The sequence below is a fragment of the Delphinus delphis genome, chromosome 4 (assembly GCF_949987515.2).
Source record: "Delphinus delphis chromosome 4, mDelDel1.2, whole genome shotgun sequence".
Lineage (NCBI taxonomy): Eukaryota > Metazoa > Chordata > Mammalia > Artiodactyla > Delphinidae > Delphinus > Delphinus delphis.
This window is the reverse complement of record NC_082686.1, coordinates 124,852,125-124,876,920: the sequence shown is the minus strand read 5'-3', so window position 1 is coordinate 124,876,920 and position 24,796 is coordinate 124,852,125. Positions and strand designations below refer to the sequence as shown.

The window sequence follows — 24,796 nt, the reverse complement described above, 5'->3', positions numbered from 1 at the left end:
GGTGAATACGGTTCTGGCCTTTGTGCATGGGCTGGTTGTGATCCAGTTTCCCTGGGTATATCTAAATATCACTTAGTCTACCAACTAGAGATTAATTAAGTGGGGATGGGGGGGTGTTAAAAAAAACTCTCCTGCCAGCATGCGAATAAACCTTGGGTCCACACTTGGCCATGAATGTCTGTGCGATCCCAGGATTTCAGAGGTAATCTTATCCACGTCTCTCATTTTATAGACGAGGGATGAGAGAACTCACATTTACTGAGGCCTCCTGAGTGTTTAGGTGCAGTTGGGAGTTTTTCATTCACTCGCTCAGTTGGCTGATGAGGAAACTGATGATACCTTTGTCCCAGCGCAAGAAAAGGAAACCATCGTCCTGAAGGAAAAAGAGCTTTGGTTAAAGAGGAGAGGGTCAGAGGAGGAGTAACTCTGGGGCAGCAGGGCAGAAGATGATACATGTGGATGGGTTTTCTGGCAGGTGGAAGAAGACAGGAGACCAGGTGGTGGAGGGTGATGGAAAGAGGGAGGTTGCCCAGCATACACTGGACATGCTTTCGTACCTCAGTGGAAGACACTGGAAGTACAATCTCGGAGCCAGTTTCTGGGCTGCTTTTCCTACAGTATTCCAGGTGGTTGCTGTCTGCTTTCAAAGTAAGTTTGTTTGATTGGAATCTAGACATATGTGTTTGAGAAGGCTACAAGGAGGGAAAATGTTGTCCTTATTATTATCACTTTAATGATAATAATAGTTACCACTCATCACAAGTTTAATGTGTGCTAAAAACTGCTACGTGGGGACTTCCCTGGTGGTGCAGTGGTTAAGACTCCGTGCTCCCAATGCAGGGGCCCCCAGTGTGATCCCTGGTCAGGGAACTAGATCCCACATGCCGCAACTAAGAGCCCACATGCTGCAACTATAGACTGGGGGCAGCCAAATAAATAAATAAATGTTAAATAAATAAATAAATATTTTAGAAAACTGCTATGTGTATGATGTGTCTTATACATATTGATTTTTTCTTATATATAAAATTTTACAAGCAACCTTGGAGGCTGGTATTTTAAAGATGATACTTCTAGGCTACGTTCTCCCAACAAATGGTAGATCTGGGATTTGACCCTAGGTTTGTCTGGCTCCACATTTATGTGACATAACCCCAAATAAGTAATTTGATATTTACTCACAAGACATGGTTTCAATGTCCTCATCCCCCAATTTTTATGCTTGTCAAGCCAGTTGAGAGCATTACAGCCCAAGAAGCAGTAATAGCAGTAAGATAAGCTGCCCCTTTAGCTATTCCTAAATTCATGGTCTCAAGGAACCTTCTTCATGTGTGTCAGCCTTGTCAGTTCCTGGCATCAGTTCCTGATTCCATATGTCCAGTAACAATTTATGACCTATAATTAAATGGGATACCCTGCCCTTATCAGACCCTTTAGATATAGTCCTATCACGTGAAACAGAGCAACACAAAACACTTCTTTTCCATTTAATGTTGACAATCATTCTTGTTCTTATTCATGAATAACTAATCATATCAAAATACGATACTGAGGAGTTTTCAATGTCGAACAAGAAGAAATATATAATTAAGTAAAGAAGTAAATCTTGGGAAGTGGTGGAAGTAGGAGGAGAGAGGGGAACTCAAGTCTGAGCAAATGCCACAATCTAACCACGCACGTTTTACCTGCGTGAAGAGGGGATGCAAGGGCATGTGTTTACCTGAAACCCACCTGCTGGGTGGAAACCCTCCAAATTCATTCCTGTGAGTTATGTGACAGTGGGCATTCTTAAAGAGAGGAGTAAGACCATTATCACTTTGGTTGGAATTTCTAGACAGAGTGAGGCTGTGAGGAAACAGGGTAACTTAGGCTGGTCTCTGGGTCTGATAAGCCTTCTCTCTGGGGGTGTCTGGCAGAGAGGAATCGATATTGGCAGAGATGTCCGGGGTCAGGAGGGCTCTGGAGCACAGAGGGGAAAGAAGCACAGAGGAAACAGCTAAGACGTTATCAATGTTGCCATTCTGCTGAGGACTTCCTTGGAGGCCCGGTAACTGTGGCTCTAGCCCTGCCAGAGTTCCCAGAGACAAAAGCTCACCTTTGCTCTTCCTTTCACTTAGAAAATTAACAAAATGCACGTCATTCCAGAGGCCCTGGGAAATGTCCAGCTGTCCTGTGAAGGCAGCTCATCTCTGTCCCAAAGGACCATGACTGTACTTCTTAAAGAACAGCTTGTTTGTTTGGTCGCTTATGTATATCTGTTTACTTATCTCTTCACCCTTCCTCATTGACTGGAGAAAACGCAACTTTCTTGATATGTAAGTCGGGAAGTATGTGATGGGGGAGGTGTGGCTGTTTATTGCCCTCTGTGACCTTGAACATGCTATCAAAGTCATTTGGGTTTCAGTTGCTTCCTGACTGAAGTGAATCTCGTGGGTAAATACAGAAATACGACATTCTTCATTAAGCACCATCACATCACCAGCTTCATACAGAGATGAAAGTTTTTCTTTTATCTTATGGCTCATTCTTTCATTATTAACAACCTTTTCTAACGGGATTTTCTTAGAATCACAGAGTGCTACAGCCAGAAGGGACGTAATGAATGGAAAAAAAGAACATTTCCACTGTAAAGGTCTGCTCAAATACAAAAGTACTTACAAATACCTATGGTAAGGAAAGACACATCCAAATCCCCGTGCTGCATTTGGAGTCTCTTTTCTGTTTGTTCTGTTCTCAGTAGGGAGAACAGCTCATACTGTCCTAGGTACGAGCTTTTTACATACTTGAAAACTGTTGCTAGCTAACCCTGTAACCCTCTTGCCTCTAAACAGAATTACCTTGGTTCCTTTAACCTCTCCTGGTCTTTATTTTTCAGAGCTCTAATCACTCCTGTGGCTCTCTTCTGAACTGACTGCAGTTTCTCTCTCCCCCCACATGAATTGCAGGCATCAGAACTAGACTCAGCACTGAGGGTGGGACTCCAGGTCATGTGGCTGAGCAGGGGAGATGGGAGTGGACAGACAGGCAGTGACAGCGGCAACTTGCTAGTGGACGAACAAACGTCAGTGGGAAAGAGGAGTAGGCAGTCTTAGTGTAACAGTTAGAAGTCAGACATTTTCCCCACTATATCATTTACATTTCAGAGTTTCCCAAACAATGGCACATACATCAGTGAACCATTTCCTCACAAAGCAGTTAACAAGGCTTTATCGTGGGCCCACTATTTTTTTTATTTTTATTATTATTATTTTTTTTGTGGTACGCGGGGCTCTCACTATTGTGGCCTCTCCCGCCACGGAGCACAGGCTCCGGACGCGCAGGCCCAGCGACCATGGCTCACGGGCCCAGCCGCTCCGCGGCATGTGGGATCTTCCCGGACTGGGGCACGAACCCGTGTCCCCTGCATTGGCAGGCGGACCCTCAACCACTGCGCCACCAGGGAAGCCCCCATGGGCCCACTATTTTTATGAGCATTCAGAAAACTGCCAAGTTTTGGTCCCCTGGCTGAATGCTGCCAGTGGGCAGGGTTTGTTTTTCTCACAGTTAAAAATGTTTTAATTAGCTACTGACATTTTAAAATTAAGAGAGTTCACCTAAGAATTATCCAGATTTCTAGCTTCTTTCACACTTTTTAAGAAAATTTTTTGGCCACGTGGCTTGTGGGATCTCAGTTCCCCGACTAGGGACTGAACCCGAGCCATGGCAATGAAAGCCCAGAATCCTAACCACTAGGCCACCAGGGAACTCCCCTTCTTTTACATTCTGAAGGTTGGGAATATTAGGCCAGCGTGTCAGGCCTGAGACCATGTGCCGAAGCTGAGTGGCAGCTTCCCCCATGTGGATGGGAACGGTCTTCCAGTTCTCCTAAGTCCCACCTTGCCCATTGTGATGGATTGAATTATGTCCCCTCAAATTCATATGTTGAAGCCCTAACCCACAATGTGACTATATTTGGAGATAGGACCTTTAAGAAGGTAATTAAGGTTAAGTGAGGTCCTAAGGGTAGGGCCCTAATCTGATGGTACTTGTGTCCTTATAAGAAGAGGAAGTGACACCAGCCAGCTCTCTTCCCCTCTCCACGTGGGCACAGAGGAAAGGCCATGTGAGGACACAGGAAGAAGGCAGCATCTATAAGCCAGGAAGAGAGGCTTCACCAGCAACCAACCTTGTTGGCACCTTGATCTTGGACTTCTAGTCTCCAGAACTGCGAGACACTGAATCTGTTGTTTAAGCCCCCAAGCCTGTGGTATTTTGTTATGGGATCCCCAGCAGACTAATACACCCCCGTACCTCACTTTGTGTCTAGCTTCTGTGGGCCTTTGAGCTTGACGCTCCTGCTTTATGTCCTTGGGAGTTAAAAGTGAATATCCACTTCCTATACTTTGTCTACTGGTAAGGAAAGTTAAATGGAGACATAATTTGTAACACAGGATGTAATACAAGAGGTATACAAACTGATATCAGAGGACAGAACTGTCAATGGTTGGGATGGAAGGGAGAAGAGAGGAAGAGAGAAGAAGTCTTCACTATGGGGAGAGCATATCAGAAGGGTTTTAAGAGATTTGGAAGATTTCAACAAATGGCGATGGAATAGAAGGCAGGAGCAAAGGCATGCAGGCGTGAAAGTGGCTGGTGTGTTACAAGGTTTGGCTAGAGTGCAGGGTGCGTTGCAGGTGGGGAGTGTGTGATAGGAGGTAAGGCCAGAAAAGGAGGAGTGAGCTCATGAGCCAGAATGCCATACCATAGGATTTGGTTTAATTCTGGAGCAAATGAGGAGCACCCGTGGATGGAGGATGAATGGTATGTTTTAATGAATTAATTAATTAATTATTAGGAACATCCAATGTGCGAAGTGCTGCAAATACAGTTGTGGACAAGATAGAACTAAGTCTCTGCCCTCACGGAGCTGACAGAAATAAACACTCAGATATAGAACACAATGTCAGGGAGTGATGAGTGCTATGAAGAAAAGTAAAGCAGTGTAAGTTGTAGAGTGTACTATGGCAGGTGCTGGTGTAGATGCAGGTCAGGAAAGGCATGGTATTTGGGCAGAACACTGGATGAAGTGAGAGAATGAATCATGGAGCGTCTGGGAAAAAATAATTATAGACAGAGGGAACACAAGTGCAAAGGTCCTGAGGCAGGAACAGTTATGTTCAAGGAACAACAGAGAGGCCAATCTGGCAGGAGTATGCAACAGGAAGAGTGGTGGGCAATGATGCTGAGGTAATCAGGGGTCAGATCTTTCCATGAAGGGAACCCCAATGCAGTGTGAAGGATGGATCAGGGACCAGGACTGGAGTAGGGAGACTGCTAGATGCCTATAGGAATGATGAGGGCCCGAGCCCGCTCAGGAGCAATGGAGTTGGAACTGTGTAGTCATACACAGGAGACGGGCGCATTTTGGACCAGGACACAGATGAAATCTCTGAACGGAGCTGGCCTTGGGAAAGACAGGGTTTGGAGACAGGATGAGATGGGGCACTTACCTCCCAATCTCTGGATCAGTCATGTGTGAGGGCAGCCATTAGAGAAGGAGGAGAGCCAAAGTTCCCTCTCTCCCAAAGTTCAGACCATCAGTCTGTAACTGTCTCAAAGAAGGGTGAAGGCAGAGACAGAGTTCATCTGCTTCCACAGCTCAGAAGCCCAGGCAGGCGCCAAGGGGCATCACAGAGAAAACAAGTGTTCTCCTAAAAAGTACAACTCTATTTCTTATCACTACATGTCTGGCAAATGTCCCAGACATCCTGGTTTGGTCTAAACCTAGAATGAAATGACTTGTTCTAACAAGTGGAAATAAAAAGGCTTGAAAGGCAGTGCAGGGGGAGGGGTTAATACAGTCCAAAATGTGGGTTGGCTTGGTACTGTTTCTCTTTGGCATTTAAAAAAAATATGTTTGTTTATTTATTTATTCATGGCTGCGTTGGCGCTTTGTTGCTGCATGCGGGCTTTCTCTAGTTGCGGCAAGTGGGGGCTACTCTTCATTGCGGAGCACGGGCTCTAGGGGCACGGGCTTAGTTGCTCTGCGGCATGTGGGATCTTCCCACACCAGGGCTTGAACCAGTGTCTCCTGCATTGGCAGGCGGATTCTTAACCACTACACCACTAGGGAAGTCCCTCTTTGGCATTAAAAAAAAATTTTTTTAATAGGTCTTTATTGGAGTATAATTGCTTTACAATACTGTGTTAGTTTCTGTTGCACAACAAAGTGAATCAGCCATATGCATACATATGTCCCCATATCCCCTCCCTCTTGAGCCTCTCTCCCAACCCCCATCCCACCCCTCTAGGTGGTCACAAATCACGGAGCTGACCTTCCTGTGCTATGCGGCTGCTTCCCACTAGCTGTTTTACATTCGGCAAATATGTATATATGTCGATGCTACTCTCACTTGGCCTCAGCTTTCCCCTCCCCTCCGTGTCCTCATAGAAGCACAAAAGACCCAGAATAGCCAAAGCAATATTGAGAGAGAAAAACGTAGCTGGAGGAATCAGGCTCCCTCACTTCAGACTATACTACGAAGCTACAGTCATCAAGACAGTATGGTACTGGCACAAAAACAGAAATATAGATCAATGGAACAGGATAGAAAGCCCCAAGATAAGCCCACACACCTATGGGCACGTAATCTAGGACAAAGGAGGCAAGAGCATACAATGGAGAAAAGGCATTTTTTCTTTTGTGGTTTAAGCTTCAGTGACGAGGAGGCAGATAGTCCCTTGAGAGCCATATAAAGCTCTGTCTCCAGAGTGTGATGATCCAGGAGCAGGGTCATCACCTTTGGCATTCTTCTCTACTGATTTTTTACCCTTGGTATTTTTCCTTTTCCTTCTTGCTTGGCTGGGAGAATTCTGATGAGCTCCTTAGGAAAGAATGTTGGGCTTTCTCTGTTGCCCTCGCTGTGGGCAAGCGTTCAAAAAAGGCGGTGTCAACTGTAAACATCCGTGGTAAGAGCGCCCTCTGCTGGTACGCCCTATTTGTCTTTGGCTGCTATTTCCCTGACAGTGCGAAGGCTTTGTTAACATCTTCATTAAATAAATTGGCAAAGGAGAAAAGCAAAAAGTATTGTTGTTGGGATAAATTAATTTCACCCAATGTTTCTAGAACCTTCTGAAGCAGTCCTAATCCTTACTTGGCCATGGTCTCTGAATCAACTGACGCCACCTTTCTTTGGGATTTACACTTAAAATTTTACTAATCCAGAAAAAAGGTAAAAATGGCAGCAATTCAAAGCTTGGAAGGAGTGTTGATACAGTTCATTTGACCACTTTTCTGCCTCCGTTTCTGTGATATTTATTGTCTACTCGGTTTTTTAAATGCTCGACGGCCAAGCATTCTTGTAGGCCTCTCAGAATCTTAAATGAGAAAGATACAGTCTATGTCTTTTCTGAGCGTGGAGGGTGGTGGGAAAGAGGGAATGAGGAAACGGAAATTACAACACTGGGAGACAAATACTGAGGTGTGAACAATGAAGTGGGCAGTCGGGGGATGAATTTTTTTGGTTATTCAAACCCAAAGGTGAAAAAAATGAATACCTCCCTGACCCAGATTATTCCTCCTGACAGTCATGTCTCTCCTATGCACTAGAACTCAAGTTCTATGAACAATTCATGACGGATTTAACATATTTCTATGTTACTAATCCCACAAAGTGATTTTAGATCTGAAAGGGATACATTAATACATATTTCAGTGTTATCATAATTCTTTCTTCTATGTCCAAGGGAAATTTTTTTTCTTTTATAACTTGAACATTTGGAGAGACTCTACGTCTCTAGCTAATTATTGCTTTTAATTGCAGAATACCACTGTACAATGAAAAAGGTTATGTGTGGGTTTTGCTAGAAATCATAGCTTTGATAGAAATGATTTTCCTCCATATAAAGGGAGTGTTATATTTAATGAGTCCTTCCAAATGTCGTCCTTCACAAGGGAGAGGCTTGTCTCCACCCTCCCCGGACTCCTGTGACATTTACCCATTGGCTCTAACCCATGGTCTTGTACCTATGTGGCTCTGACTGTAACCCAGTGTCCCAGTGACCCTTAACCTTTTATCTTGTTCTATCAATATTTGGAAAATGTATTAATGCATTTTCCAGAGTGTTTTTTTCCCCTATGCTCTGAGCCTTCTACATAAGAAAAGCTTTAAATAAAACTGGGAGAAAGAGATTGCCGTTTGGTGTGGAGAAAGAGAATATACTGCTGAGCTCTCCTGGCTATAAATTCAGATAAAAGATGTTGGTTGTATTTTGGGGGTACACTTCTTCTTACCAGACATAGATGATGTTGTTTATTACTTTATTTAAATTATTTATTTTATTTTTGACTACTTAGGATTCATTTGGCATTTGCATAAATTTGGTCATTTTTTTAAAAATTTCTTTTTCAATATTGATTTTTAACTCTCAACTGTGCACTAAGAAAACCATTTCTGTCCCTTCAGGTGGAACTGACCACCTTTCTCTCTCACAGGACATCTATCTCTAGGACTCCAGCCTTGGTTCACTTTATCACTCATACTGTGCCTTGTCCAAAAATATCTTCTAAACACAAAAATTCCTAAGAGGATTTTGGAGAAGTACCTACAAGTCCTTAGACTGATTACACCTGATAAACACTGATTTAGGCACCGTCAAGCTGATTTGAAATAAAAACCTCAATTGGACTTAGAGGAACTCAGAGGCTCCATGTAGCTTTGAACCTGCTCTGTCCTGAGCTGGTCTCGGTGATTCACCACAGCTGGAGACACAAGGCTGCGTGTACACACTGATGGTGGACAGTTAGCCTTTTAATTCTGTTTACCATCGTTTGGTAGAAGCAAAGGTACTAAATCAAGGACAGAATTTAAACACAATACTCAAAATTGCAGTGAGAAGTAAATAGAGGTGAGGGGAGCTGTAAGATGGAGGAGACAGGGGCGGGCACCTGTGTTCCCCTGGCCCTGTCACTCATGAACTGCATGTCCTAGACTCAGCTGTGGATGTGCTCCTTTTTCCTGTCTTTACAGTTATCAGTAGTTTGCTTCTTAGAAGTGCCTCAGGGAAGATAAGGAAGGGGAGATGGGAGGCAAAGTGGTTGGAAGTAGGGGGTCCCTTTCTGTTTCAACCTGAGCAGCTCAGTTTTATTCTATTTTAAATATTCGACGTCATCCTAAGATGCTGTTTGAAGTAAACAAAAGATCTCGTTTGGTCCAGCAAAACAAAACATGACCTCCCCCTGCAAAAATAAAACCTTTTGAGAATAATTAGACTAGATGGTTTCTAATTTCCTACAAGCTCTGGAATTCTATGAGTCGGAATGGTGCTATTTGTTGCTTTACTGCCAAATATCCATGATGACTTCCCTCTGATTTTCCTGCATTTATCTTGTGACAATTATGACAAAGCCTGAAGCTGCCAGAAGCCACCATAGAAAGCTCAGGCATAGAGCCAGTCCAAAGGCAGCCAGTCAGAGCTGGGTCCTGGTGGCAGTATTTAGCTGCAGAATGAAACCTCACTTGCGACTGTACTGTCTTCCAGGGTTTTCAGTGACATGAGCCAATACATTGCTTTTTTAATTATTATTATTTTTTTGCTTAAGCTATTAGAGTTGAGTTTTCTGTCACTTGCAACCAAAAGACTTCTCGTCGAATGAGATGGTGTTTAAAAGGAAATCAACAAATGTTATTAAGATGTCATAGAGTACAAAATAGATTTTTAAATGCTTGAGATAAAAATCAAGGAACTATTTATGTCAGTAAAAAAATTAACTTTAATATGCCATCTTTTGTGTATGGAAATGATGGTCCTGATTTATTATCAGTAGGACATTCCCTTTGATTCGTTTACTTAACTAGTGATTAGAAAACTCTAGCTCCTGAAGCAATTAAAGGGATAGTGTTTGTCCCACTAACATGTTTGGACCATCTGAATTCACGTGGAGGTAGATAAATCTGAGAAATCTGAAACTAATAAAAACAGATAATTGCAAAATTACAAAGCACACTGGATGAAAAGGGGCTAAAATCACTCTCCTATACTGCTTTGTGAGAGTGTACATTGTAACAAATTTTTTTTAAAGGTAATCAATGTAATTTAATGTACTAATACAATTATTTCACAGAACGATATTACTAAAAATCTAAAAAAGCACATTATCATATTCGTTACATTTTCTTCCTTTTGTATTAGTTCATGTTCCCGAACTTGGGTAGTCAGTTGCCCACATAGCTTAGATTTCTTTAAGTTCTTTGAGAGAGAGGCCGACTTTTATCTTTGCCTTCTCAGCCGGGCACAGTAGCTGGTACAGGATGTAGCAACTTTTTTTTAATTATTTTTTTTTAACAGTAGGTTATTGTTGGTTATCTATTTTAAATATAGAAGTGTGTATATGTCAATCCCAAACTCCCAATCTATCCCTCCCTACACCCTTCCCAACTGGTAACCATAAATTCTCTAAGTCTGTGAGTCTGTTTCTATGTTGCAAAAAAGTTCACTTGTATCATTTTTTAACTTAGATTCTACATATGAGTGATATCACATGATATTTGTTTTTCTCTGTCTGACTTACTTCACTTAGTATGATAATCTCTAGATCCATCCATGTTGCTGCAAATGGAATCATTTCATTTTTTGTGGCTGAGTAATATTCCATTGTATATATGTACCATATCTTCTTTATCCATTCATCTGTTGATAGAAATTTAGGTGGCTTCCATGTCTTGGTTTTTGTAAACAGTGCTGCAATGAACATTGGGGTGCATGTGTACTTTTGAACTATACTTTTCTCTGGATATATGCCCAGGAGTGGGATTGCAGGATCATATGGTAGCTCTATTTTTAGTTTTTTAAGGAAACTCCATACTGTTCTCCATAGTGGCTGTATCATTCCCACTAACAGTGTAGGAGGGTTTCCTTTTCTCCACACTCTCTCCAGCATTTATCATTTGTAGATTTTTTGATGATGGCCATTCTGACTGGTGTGAGGTGATATCTCATTGTAGTTTTGATTTGCATTTCTCTAATAATTAGCGATGTTGAGCATCTTTTCATGTGCCTCTTGGCCATCTTTTTTTAAATTTATTTTTTATTTATTTTTGGCTGCTTTGGGTCTTCGTTGCTGCGTGTGGGCTTTCTCTAGTTGCAGCAAGTGGTGGCTACTCTTCGTTGTGGTGGGCGGGCTTCTCATTGCAGCAGCTTCTATTGTTGCAGAGCACAGGCTCTAGGCGCGCGGGCTTCAGTAGTTCTGGCGTGCGGGCTCAGTAGTTGTGGCTCACGGGCTCTAGAGCGCAGAGTTGTGGCACATGGGTTAGTTGCTCCCTGGCATGTGGGATCTTCCCAGATCAGAGCTCGAACCTGTGTCCCTTGCACCAGCAGGTGGATTCCTAACCACTGCACCACCAGGGAAGCCCCGACCTGTTTGGTTTTTGAGCCACATGAGCTGTCTGTAAATTTTGGAGACTAATCCCTTGTTGGTTGCATCATTTGCGAATATTTTCTCCCATTCTGTGGGTTGTCCTTTCATTTTGTTTGTGGTCTCCTTTGTTGTGGAAAAGCTTTTGAGTTTAATTACATTCCATTTGTTTATTTTCATTTTTATTTCGATTGCTCTGGGAGACAGATCAAAAAAGATATTGCTGCAATTTTTGTCAGAGTGTTCTGCCTATATTTTCCTCTAAGAGTTCTACAGTATCCAGCCTTACATTTAGGTCTTTAATCCATTTTGAGTTTATTTTTGTGTATGGTGTTAAAGAATGTTCTAGTTTCATTTTTTACAGGTAGCTGTCCAGTTTTTCCAGCACCACTTATTGAAGAGACTGTCTTTCTCCATTGTATATCCTTGCCTCCTTTGTCATAGATTAATTGACCATAGGTTCCTGGGTTTATTTCTGGGCTTTTTATCCTGTTCTATTGATCTATATTTCTGTTTTTGTGCCAGTACCATATTGTCTTGATTACTGTAGCTTTGTAGTATAGTCTGAAATTAGGGAGCCTGATTCAGATAATTGCAAAATTACAAAGTTCACTGAAAGAAATGGGGCTGAAATCACTCTCCTATACTGCTTTGTGAGAGTGTACATTGCAACAACTTTTAAAGGGTAATTTGATAATACTATCAAGGGCCTTAGAACTGTGATCTCACTTTAGCAGTCCCATCCCTGGAAACTAATCCTAAGGAAATAACTATGAATGTATACAAAATCTTAGATACAGGGATGTTCATTTCAGCACTGATTATAAACACACACACACACACACACACACACACACACACACATATACTGTTATGGATAGAACTGTGTTTCATCCCCACCCGACCCCTCCACCCCCACCAAATGCATCTGTTGAAGTCTTAATTCCCAGTAACTCAAAATATATTTGGAGATAGAGACTTTAAAGAGAAAATTAAAATAAAATGAGGTCATATGGATAAGCCCTAATCCAATATGACTAGGCCTTATAAGGAGAGGAGATTAGGACAGAGATATACACACAAAGAGGAAGACGGCCATCTATAAGCCAAGGATAAAGGCCTCAAAATGAAACCAACCCTGTGGACACCTTGGTTTTAGACTTCTGGCCTTCAGAACTGTGAGAAAATACATTTCTGTTGTTTTTTTGTTATGGCAGACCTAGAAAACTAATACATTTGTATATACACACACACACACACACACAAACATGCACACGCATGCATAAAGGAAAACATTCTAAATGCGGAGCAATAGGGAGTTAGTTAAATATGTACGGCTCATCTGCACAATGGAACCCCATTCATCCACTTAAAGTGATATAGATGAATACTGTCCTGGAAAACTGTGGTTGATATGTCATTAGGTAATGTAAATGATCAAACAGTATGTATAGTATAATCCTATGTTTGTAAAAACATATATGTATGTGTACATATATGACAAATATTAATTTGGTCTGAGAGGATACATTCCTTTATGAAAGTCAGAAATGACACCAATGCAGCTGGACCATTGGAACTTCACTTGAAGTTCCCAAGTGAACATTAATGATATTCACAGAATATAAACAACGCTCAGACAAGGCCACTATAATCACGTATGGAAGGTAAAGACAAAGCCACTCTACAGCAACAGAAATGACCAAATACCTTCCAACACGAGAGACTGCTACTTTCTTTTTTTTTAAACTAATGATGACTCTCACCCACTTTAGTTTTTCCCCTTGCAAGAATTTTTATAAGACATTCATCACCAAATTGCCCCTTCCTCTTGACAGAATCCAATCCAGATTTGATCTCTGCTTCCTTGATTTCTCCTTGAAAGCAACAGTCGACCCCCTTATTCATGGTTTTGCTTTCTGTGGTTTCAGTTAACTGAGGTCAATCTCGGTCCCAAAATGTTAAATGGGTAATTCCAGAAATAAACAATTTGTAAAATTTTAAATTGCACACCGTTCTGAGTAACATGATGAAATATCTTGCTACCCAGCTCTGTCTTAGAGGGGGTGTGGACCATCCCTTTGTTCAACGTGTCCCACCCAGTAGTCACTCAGTAGCAGTGCTTAGGTTCAAGTAACCCTTATTTTACTTAATAATGGCCCCAAAGTTCAAGAGTAGTTATTGATGCTGGCAATTCAGATATTCTCTTATTGTGCCTAAGTTATAAATTAAACTTTATCCGAGGTATGTAAGTATAAGAAAAAACACAGTATGTATAGGGTTTGTCACTATCTGTGGTTTCAGGCATCCACTGGGTGTCTTGGGTTGTATCCCCACAGATAAGGGAAGAAACTTCTCCAAACTCCCTCGTACTGAGAGGTTCTATTTTCTGGTGCTTTCAGTCAATGGGCTTTTATAATTCTAAATGAGATAAAACTGGCCCCCTCCCACCCACCAGAACTGGCTGGAAATCCCATCTTGGTTGAGTTTTACATGGTGTGTAGCGAACAGTGGGGCTCCAACTGTTCAGGTCAATGTGGGAGCCACCGAGGTGCTCATTAACTTTTCTAAGAGGGCAGCTGCATTTCCTCTATGCCAAGCTGGGTACCAGGATCTTAGGTTGCAGGATAAGGCCAAAGATTTGGGGTTCAGTCCCTCTTTCCCAGAAGCCAGGTCACTACTCAAGGGCTCTCTGGGACTGGGGCGTGGGTCCTCCCCATTAGTGGAACCCACTGCCACGGGCCTCCTCCCTAGTGAACCTTCTATCTTGGTTCAGGCCTCCAGGCTCAGCAGCAGCCTCATTCTGGATGGCTGAGGTGGAAGCCTTCTAGCACCTCCCAGCTTCTCTTTCTAGCTCTGCAACTAAAATGCAATAATCTGTTGAGCCTGGGAAGCTCAGGCTCCTAACACAGAGTGGGCTTTGGGAATGAAGAAGGAAAATTACTACTGATTCTTTTTTTTTGTTTTGGCCACACAGCATGGGGAATCTTAGTTCCCTGACGAGGGATTGAACCCTGGCCCTCAGCAGTGAGAGCACAGAGTCCTAACTGCTGTACCACTAGGGAATTCCCTCACCACTCATTCTTTTACAGCAGTGGCTTCAGGAGTTCAGTACACATCAAGCTGTGAACAGCATGCTGGCACACATTCTACAAAGGGTTAGGAATATATCTATAACTACATCCTGAAATATTAAAAGTGGATGTCCTGCCATGGTTGTATTATGGATAATTTAAAATGTTTGCATATATTACTTATTTTTACTTCCTAATTTTTCTTTTCTTTTCCCATCTACACATTGTTTTTATTTTTATTCGATTATAAGCAAATAGCAGAATTAACACAGCATTCAGCAACTCCGGACGGGCTTTTCTCACACCAAAGAAGTGTAATCAGTTTAACAGGCACAGACTTTCGGATTTCTGATAACCTCTTACCCAGCCCTGCAGCTCATCTAGATGGCCAGGCTTGAACAGCAAAGTGACTCTCTCCCTATTGCTTTTTCCATTATTGCTCTTTGAGGGAGTCAGAGCTGGACACTGACACCCAGTAACCAGCTTGAGGTGTACCACGTTGGGGGTTAGTGGACATGCCAGCCTCTGGTTGTCTTGGTGAGAGACAAAGCCATGAAAACAGAAGCCAGAAGATGCCACCACACACAATTCTGGGCTCGGGCTCACAAAGGCAGAGGTAATCCATCTTTTTTTTTTTTTTTTTCCCAACCTCCTTTAAAGATTCTCTGATGCTCTGCTCTAATATTGTAGACCTGGTCTCTTTACCAGAATTTTTGTCTTCTTTAAAGTCTGAGTTGCTATTCTTATATTAACATTTTGATGACCCTATCATAGACCCAAATTATCCCCCCAAATGGAGTTCAAATTTGATCAAAACATAAACCCCCTAGAATTATAGAGGACAGGCAGAAGGAAAAGTCACCCCAAACCTAAATCTGACTGCTCAGGCCTTGGGAACGAGGAAGGGGAGAAACCTACATGCATCGCTAAACTGAAAACACTGCTTGGGAAACTCTGGGATGGTTTCCATCTTCTAAGTTTCCTCTGCTTCCCAGACAGCTGCTCGGGGAGTTTAGGCACAAAGTCGTCTCATTCAGCCTGGTAACATGTGCAGGCCACCGGGGCCCAGAGCTTGTAACTTTTACAGAAAGACGCCACCGTGAAATTGCCATGATGGGCTCCAGATCGGTTACTGAGAATGAGCTCGTCACACTTCAGCGGCCTGTCCTGCTCCAAGCCAGCCAGACGTGGTGGTGAAGGCCTGTGCCCTTGGGGGACCCAGAGCCCACATAATCAGAGAGGACCGAGCCACTGCTCATGTTCTTGCCTTTCACCTTGACCACCAGGAAATGGTGCCCTTCCGGCTGGGAGCATCTGGGTAGGTCAAGACCAACGTGTAGAATTTATCTGGATCAAGGCCATCCCATGCGATGCTTGTGGGCCAGTTCTTAACCTGGGTGGGTGTCAGCACTTCGCCCAGCTCGTCAACCTCCGCCCCGCCGTACTGGACTTGCAGCGGGTGCTGCGGCTGGTCGTCCACCTCCTGCAGGCTCAAGGGTCCCGGACACTTGCTGAGGTCCAGTGGCCTCAGGGGCCGAGCAGGGCAGACAACAGGGAAAGTCACAGGACAGCAGCACCGACTCCGAGCGGTCTACCTCTAATTTTTCTTACATTGAACATTTGCTTTCAAAATAAGAAAAAAGTACGTCATTTATTTTTTTTAATTTAATTTTATTTTTTGCGGTACGCGGGCCTCTCACTGTCGTGGCCTCTCCCGTTGCGGAACACAGGTTCCAGACGCGCAGGCTCAGCGGCCATGGCTCGCGGGCCCAGCCGCTCCGCGGCATGCGGGATCCTCCCGGACCGGGGCACGAACCCGTGTCCCCTGCATCGGCAGGCGGACTCTCAACCACTGCGCCACCAGGGAAGCCCGTCATTTATTTTTAACCAATAAAAGGGAAAAACAGAGAATAAGAAGGAGGAAAAAAAATGAAAGCAGAAACCAGGGCCTTCTGTAGGGGATGTAGAGGTGTGTTGGTGTAGAATGAGTTTATGACAACCCTGGAGGATGGCATTCCCTGGAATCCTGGAGTCAAGGCATGAGCTTTTTGACTCCGACCTGTACTTGTAAGAATGTTTTAATAAGCGGAATGTTTTTTTTCACCTTCTATCTGTATCAGTGAATACAAAGGGGTCCCATGGAGGAGGTAGAAGGTAATGGGGTTTCTAACTGGGGAGAAATGTTCTTGAAAGAGAAATGGCATGATGGTTTTTATCCCTGGTCTCATATTAGAACTGCTGGATACCCCAGATCCACCCCCAGTGATTCAGTTGATTATTGATTAAAAGATGCAAGGGATGGGTGAAGGACGGTGTCTGCAATTTTTGTAGGATTGAGCCAATTGCCTGAGACCAGACCACTATACAGGGTTTCCAGAGGTAGTGGCCACTGTTATTCACTTGTATCCAATCTTAGAAGTCCTACTCACAGCTTCCTAGTTAAATCCCAAGAATTGAGCTCCTCAATATGAAATTTTTCTCTTCACAATTTCCCTTAGGGCCACCTTCAGAAGGAAAGGTAGAACAGAGATTATTTCTCTCCATCAGTGTTTTCTCAAGCATTGTAGGTGTACCCATTGGTACACAAACTTAGCTTATTCCTACAGGGAAAAACATTTTAAGACAGCTTTTAATGGTATACAGTTTTTGTATTGTGTATTAGGAAAAATATACTAACATCCATCAAAGCTATGATTTCATAGCAGTGATATAAGTTTTTAAAAAATGAAATCTATGCAAAAATGCAAGCCAATTGATATACACACCTTAGGTAGATTGCAGTACAGGTGGTACATGGATAGGGCAAAAATCAAGATGATATACATGACTTTAGGAAACACTGGCAGAAGTTGCTTTGTTAGACCTTTCTGAAACGAGGTGAGGTTTGAGCTGTGATTCAAAGCAGGGCTTCCAAACATTGGACTGAAAATATGTGGAGCCGGCTGAGAGCTTGTGGAAATAGTCATGCCAGTCCCTGCCTAGACATTTTAGTCCAGGAGATTTGAGATGGGGCCCTGGGCTTTATCTTTCCATGAAGGTTTCCTGGTGATTCTGGTGCAGCCAGGTTTGGGAAACTTGAAGAAAGGAGCATTACCTCCTTGGGCCGGAAAGATTAGTAGTTCTTGGTAATTAAACCTATTTTAAGTATTTGCTGGCTGTGAAGTCAATTAACTGTTGTTGACTGTCATCAGCATGGCTTTGAAAACTTTTTTTTATTTTATAAATTTATTTATTTTTGGCTGCATTGTGTCTTTGTTGCTGTGCGCGGGCTTTTGCTAGTTGCTGCGAGCGGGGGCTACTCTTCATTGTGGTGCGCGGGCTTCTCACTGCAGTGGCTTCTCTTGTTGCGGAGCACAGGCTCTAGGTGCACGGGCTTCAGTAGTTGTGGCTCACGGGATCAGTAGTTGTGGCTCGCGGGCTCTAGAGCACAGGCTCAGCAGTTGTCTCATGGGCTTAGTTGCTCTGAGGCATGTGGGATCTTCCCGGACCAGGGCTTGACCCGTGACCCCTGCATTGGCAGGCAGATTCTTAACCACTGTGCCACCAGGGAAGCCCGCTTTGAAAACTTTCAATTTTTAAACTGTGCCTCTGGGTCTCAGCATTGGGAGGGTGTGTGTGTGTGTAAATTAAAATGCACACAAGTGAGCACATTATACCCCACCCCCCAGACACATTTTAATCTGATTTAACCAATTAAACAAACAGGAGTGAGTTATGCCATTAGGCTCAACAGGGCTGCTCGAGCAAAGCAAAAGCTCGGTGCCACCCAGGCATGGGAGTCATAAAGTGCGTATTTCTGGGGCAGAGGAAGCGCTCGGGTGGGAGCTGTTTCACCCTGAACTGATGTTTACTCGGTGAGCTTCAGAGGATTCCTTGTGAGGCAGCTGGGAGGGAGGCCCTGGGTAGCAGCAGTCTGGGATGGAAACCGTGCTTGGGGCCGCAGGAGTCCTGTGAGAAGGCAATTGAGAGGCCTGTGGGTGAGGTGGGGTGAGAAACCAAGAAGCTGCAACTGCGCCAGGCAGGGATGAGAAACTGAGAGCAAGCTGGTGGCACCAGAGAGGCACAGCGGCTTTCCTGAGGGGCTGGTAAAATCCTCCTCCCGAATAGCAGCACATGGTTGCTCCCGGGGACGGGGGAAGCAAAATATCATCCCAGAGGACATTTAGGAAGCAGAATAAATTCTGTATGAAAATCAAAAAGGGCAAATACGTGTATATGAAGTTAGTGCATCTTGAATTTCCTGGGGCAGTCCTTAGTGCAACGGCTCTGTTCTATAGTCCGACTGGGTGTTAGGTAATGTTCCCTAATTTTAGGGTAAACATTTGAGAAAAAAACGGTGAAAGTGTCTGAGGACAGAAGCCCAAGGTGGCATCCAGATGGCCCTGCTTGGTATGAACTGGGGCATGTGAATTGCAGAACCTCTCAGGTTTGGGCAAGAGCTGATTTCTGGACCCCGTGAGGTTAAGGGGCCAACTGCCCGAGGCCGGGCCACTCAGCAGGGTTTCCAGAGGTAGCAGCCACTGTTTTTCACCTGCTTCCAGTCCAAAAAGTCCTACTCATGGATCCCTAGCAAAATTCAAATTTTCCTCTCTCCATCTGATGGAGAATTTTCATACCATGTTAAAGAAACCTGGGACAAAGATTTGTCTTCATTTACTGTTTCCTTTTCTTATCAGTTTCTTCACTCACAGATGCTTCAAAACTATTTTCAGTCTGTCAGTCTCCTTTCGCTGTTGTTCTTATATATAAGTTACAGGATTGGGGTGAAATTTTCAAAGGCGTTGGCCTTATGACAGTTTGGTTACATTGTGGAATAATTTTAGAAACTAAATTAATTGGATTTAGGGGGACATAACATAGAGGTTACCAAAGCTTGTCCACTAGGTGTCACTCTTTATCCAATGAAACCTGGCTAGCGGTGTTTATAAATAGAAGTACATGTATACAATATTTATTTCCTTTGGTTACGGTAAACATGAATAACAAAACGCCCCCACCTGTGTGTTCTTAAGTCTTTTACTGGTGACCTCTGCCATAAAAGGGGACCGTATATCGGTTCTCCGGAGAACTCATTCCTTTCACAGAGGTTTGTTCTGAGACCTCTCGGGAGGTGCAGGCTGGCCGCCTGAGTCGGAGCCTTCCCAATTCATCGATTGCTTTTCATGACACTGGACCCTTTGGAGATCACAGTGGACTGTCTTGTGATCAGAGCGAATGTTTCCAAAATGCCCTACTCCGCTTGCTGCTTCCTGAAGTGCTGTCTCCCGGACGTTCCAGGCAGCACTCTCACCAGCTCCATCTGTCCATCATCCCCGCGCGCTCCCGCCGGGTGGGCATCAGCACAGGGCGCGAGCGGAGCCGCTTCACCCTACGGAGTGAGCCCAAGGATGGGCGACGTTCAGGGACCGCTCAGCCCGGGGGAGGGGGTGGAGAGGGGGGCTGTTGGGGAGACCACCTCTTCACGGCCTCCACCCTGGGGCAATGCAGGCAAAACCGCTGCTAGCAATTTTGAATTTCAGAATTTGAAATTATTTGCATTAGCTACGAGGATTGACCAAATTCCATTCGTTTCTCTTTTGCACTGCCTTCAGGGATAAAAACGGACGTACAATTTAGAGTTTACAAGGAAGGAACAATCTGATTCAGAGAGATCGTACTTCTAAATAAAAATAGGTTTTATTATTATTCAAAAAATGTTCTTTCTCTAAAACGTAAGTAGTTCACCCTCAGAGAAGAAATAGGGTACTAATAACATTTTTATATCCCACTTTCCAGTTCAAGAGGTTGTCTCAAATCCATTACCCGGTGTTATCTTCAGCACAACCCTGGGTGTTGGGGATTACTGCTACTACGTTTCTGACTGGGCCTACAGCTGTCATGTCCCAGGCTTGCCAAGCTGGAATTTTAACCCAGACCATCTGACTCCAAAAACTATAATATCCATTAAACCAGTGGTTCTTAACCAGGCTGTGCATCAGAATCTCCCGGTGAGCTTTTCAGTATATATACTCCCAGACTCACCCTGGACCTTCTCGGTCAGAATAACCTGGGTGATATTGGGTCCATTCAATAAAGAAACATAAAGTGGGTATATAATACCATGTCAGGTAGTGATGGATGTTCGGGGAAGAAAAAAACAAAGCAGAATGAGGGAGTAGAGAGTGACAGGAGGGGCTGCTTTAGAAAGGAGCAGCTGGGGAAGGCCAACCTCTCCAAGGAGGGGGCATCTGAACTCAGACGCTATTGAAGCCAAGCAGTAAACTTTGCAGATGTAGGTGGGAAGGGTGTTCTAGCAGAGGGAATAGCAGGTGCAAAGGCTCTGAGGCAGGAGTGTGCTTGGTGTGGAGAAACAGCAAGGAGACCAGTGTGGTTGGAGTGGAGTTGATGAGGATAGAGTGCTAGGAGATGGGTCAGGAGGCAGCCAGGAGCCAGATGTTAGGCCTTCAACTGGTGTTGCACAACTTTTAAAACAAGTGCATGTTAACGTTCTCACTCCTCTAATGCTCTTCCCCCACTCCCCACTTTTACCTTGCCGAGCAATGAAAAGGAAAAACAAGGAAGATAAAAGCACAGCTAAAATATAGCCCTGATGAACTGCCAACATTGCAATCACCATGAAGCTGCAGTTCAGCGCTGTTAGGGAGACCAAGAGGACTGAGAATGGTTAGTGGTGAATGAGTAGCTGCTAATTTGATAATCACCGTGATTCCGAGTGAAATCAGATTTGTTCACCTCACTGTCTACAAATTCCTTTTATTTGTGATTGAATTGTAATTTCCATTTAAAATCATTATAAGGAAACAATACGTTCCCATCACGCTCACTTAAGTACCGTCCTGGAGTTTTTAGTTTTGCTTTAACATTAAATCTGGTCATGCTGTCTTTCATTCCTATCTTCAGGGCTTTCTCTTAAGTAGATGCTGCTCTTTTCCTTGTGTTTATAACATGGGGGCAAACTACACATGTTTGGAGAAGTGATGATAGTGTTTTGTTTCTAAGAGAAGTGCAGATTGGTTACATTTGAAAATTTCTCTCAAGAGAGTTAAATATCTCCCATAATTTTGGGGGAAGATCTTTCATATAGATATAATTAAAATATATATTTATTAAAGCAGGGATAGAATGCCATATCCACAAAGTTTAAATCCAGTATTGTAGTGGATCTTAAATAATTAAACAACTCACCCTGATGAATACGGTTATATTAGATAGCATTAATGTTTATTTTCCATATGCTCAGGTTTATTATTTTAACTTCCATATACAAATAAAATAATACGCTATAATTTGTCACTTGCTTAAACCAGCTGAAAAAGTCAGATGAGAGATGGTTCCAGAGGAAAACTGAAGGTAACTTTGCCTGTTATAGGCACCCTCACGAGCCCGCTCTCTGGTGGCTGAAACACACAGGTTAGGGATGACTTCAGAAAACATGAACACTCCTGTGACCTCAGAATGCCTCAGTAAAGAAGCAGGTTGTGAAACTGGATGCAAAATGTGATCCTGTATTTGTTAAAACAAAATCATATGTCTACATATGCATTCAATAACATCTAGAATGATACATTCACAATGATGCCACATTGCAATGGTATTTTTTTAATGGAGGGTGGTTTCTGGGTGATTTCATTTTTATTTTATTGCTTATTTGTACTTCCTAAGATGAACGTATATTTGTATAATAAAGAAAAACTTGTACAATAAAGTTTATATGCTTTTCAGTTGTAGAAAAAACACCACTAAAAGTTATTGAAAAAAAATCAGGACTTCCCTGGTGGTCCAGTGGCTAAGAATCCACCTGCCAATGCAGGGGACACGGGTTTGAGCCCTGTTCTGGGAAGATCCCAGATGCCGCGAAGCAACTAAGCCCGTGCGCCACAACTACTGAGCCTGTGCTCTAGGGCCCACGAGCCACAACTACTGAAGCCCACGCATCTACAGCCTCTGCTCCACAAGAGAAGCCACCGCAATGAGAAGCCTGAGCACTGCAACGAAGAGTAGCCCCCGCTCGCTGCAACTAGAGAAAGTCTGTGCGCAACAATGAAGGCCCAGTGCAGCCATAAGTAAATAAATAAATAATAATAATAATAAAAATCACATGTTGAATTATTGACTCATACTTATTTTACTTCAACTCACACTTTGCCTTCCACAGTGGAAAACAGTAGCTTGATTCTTCTGTAATTTTTCCTGTTTTTATTATAATTATTCCAACTCTACACCACAGAGGAAGGGACAATTTTTTGTGACTGTTCAGTGTCTTCTGGAGTTAGGCTCAAGGAGCTCTGGCTTCTGGACAACTCTGTCCGCTCTAGCCCTTCTCTCCACTAGAGGGCAGCAGATGACAGAAGGATTCATGGGCCATAAAGGCTAACTTTCTGTGTTGACAGCTTTTGGGGTGAGAAATGGTCCAGGCGTAGCTGGCTGGGTGTCACCGTGACTCTGTCATTCAGAAAGCCATTTGGTTTATTTGTATTAGTGCAAATTAAAAACAGAACATTTCCCTCTTCTCCGAACTATGGGGAAACAAAATTAACTTCTGCCCCATTATTAGGAGTTTCTGAGGATGCCAAAGACACAAATCTACACACTTAGGAAGAGGACTCACACCAAACACGTTTATGCTTCATAAACTTGTATACTATGCACTATATAACCTTGGACGTTCTGGTTAAGTAAATTGGAGGCAGGATCTGATATAAAGTTGAGGAATAAAACAGGCAAAACATTCTTGCCCTCAAGGCTTGAAATCAAAAGCCAATATGGTTTAAATTGTACATACATTTAAGGGGATGTAAAGGAGTGGTGATTAGTAAAGAAAATGCTAGGGGAAGTAAATTTGACTTTGAATCAGGATTTGAAGAAAGTAATGCCTGCAGATTAGAGTGGAGGCCCAACAGCGGTTGAAAACTGGTGGCCCCTGAATCCAGGCTGTAGAAGTACTTACTCTGATCAGAAGAATGCTTTAAATTAAAAAAAAAATATTTATTTGGCCGCATTGGGTCTTAGCTGTGGCATGTGCGATCTTCGTTGCGGTGTGTGGGCTCCAGAGCATGTGGGCTCAGTTGTTGCGGCGTGGACTTAGTTGCCCTGAGGCTTGTGGGTTCTTAGTTCCCTGACCAGAGATCGAACCCTCGTCCCCTGTATTGGAAGGAGGATTCTTCACGACTGGACCACCAGGGAAATCCCTGAATGCTTTAAGTTTTTTAAACTTGAATTTATTTAAGTGGGGCGTGGACTTGTTAGTTTGCTACATTTCCCACCATCCCAGCATGGGACACATTTCTCATACCTCCCTGGCCCCAGTCAAAGAAAAATCATCTCTTCCTCTGCAATACAGAGTTGGCGTAATTATAATAAAAACAGGAAAAATGACAGAGGAATCAAGACATTTGCGATTGCAACGCTGGCTTAGAGGAACTGGGTGAGGAGGCACAGGAAGGAGGCGGAGACAGTAACCCGGGAGCCGTGGCACGAGTACTGGGCCAGAACTGGGAGCAGGTAAGTCTGGTGTGGAGGGCTTGAGGGGGCAGGACTGGGAATATATAGACTGGGTTGACTTACACCAAGGGGCCATGTTGCAAAATAGGTTACAAGGAGTTGAGGGTGGTGGTGGTGATGGTGATTTGAGGTGTAATTTAGATCTGGTACTGCCAAAGAGAACCCTGTAAGTGCTTGAGGATGAGAGAACCAAGAAGTCTTGAAAGAAGATGTAGGAATCAACCTGGAAAAGTGCTGGAGAATCTATTTCCTGTTCTCTCTGATATCTGTTTTCTCTATGGGTTTTGACGACTAGAATTAATCTGCTGAAAAGAAATGGTGAGGGCTTCCCTGGTGGCGCAGTGGTTAAGAATCCGCCTGCCAATGCAGGGGACACGGGTTCGAGCCCTGGTCCGGGAAGATCCCACATGCTGTGGAGCAACTAAGCCCGTGCGCCACAACTACTGAGCCTGCGCTCTAGAGCCCACGAGCCATGACTACTGAGCCCGCGTGACACGACTACTGAGCCCATGTGCCACAACTACTGAAGCCTGCATGCCTAGAGCCCGTGCTCCGCAATGAGAAGCCCGCGCACCGCAACGAAGAGTAGCCCCTGCTCGCTGCAACTAGAGAAAGCCCATGCGCAGCAACGAAGACCCAACGCAGCCATAAATAAATAAATAAAAGAAAGAAATGGTGAAACCTGGAGTCAAACATGCCTGACACCCCTACTCCAGACCTCACCACTTACTTGTGTCCCCAGAAAAGCTGGGGGCTTGAATCAGCACCTCACAGCTAGGACATAGGACTCTCCTTGCACGATCTTGGTAGCACCGTACGGTGTCGACAT

At 43.6% G+C, this 24,796-nt stretch overlaps 1 pseudogene; it reads right to left on the bottom strand.

Annotated features, from left to right (window-relative positions):
• Window positions 1-301: 301 nt before the first annotated feature.
• On the bottom strand, window positions 302-24,796 carry LOC132424462 (phosphatidylethanolamine-binding protein 1-like; annotated as a pseudogene).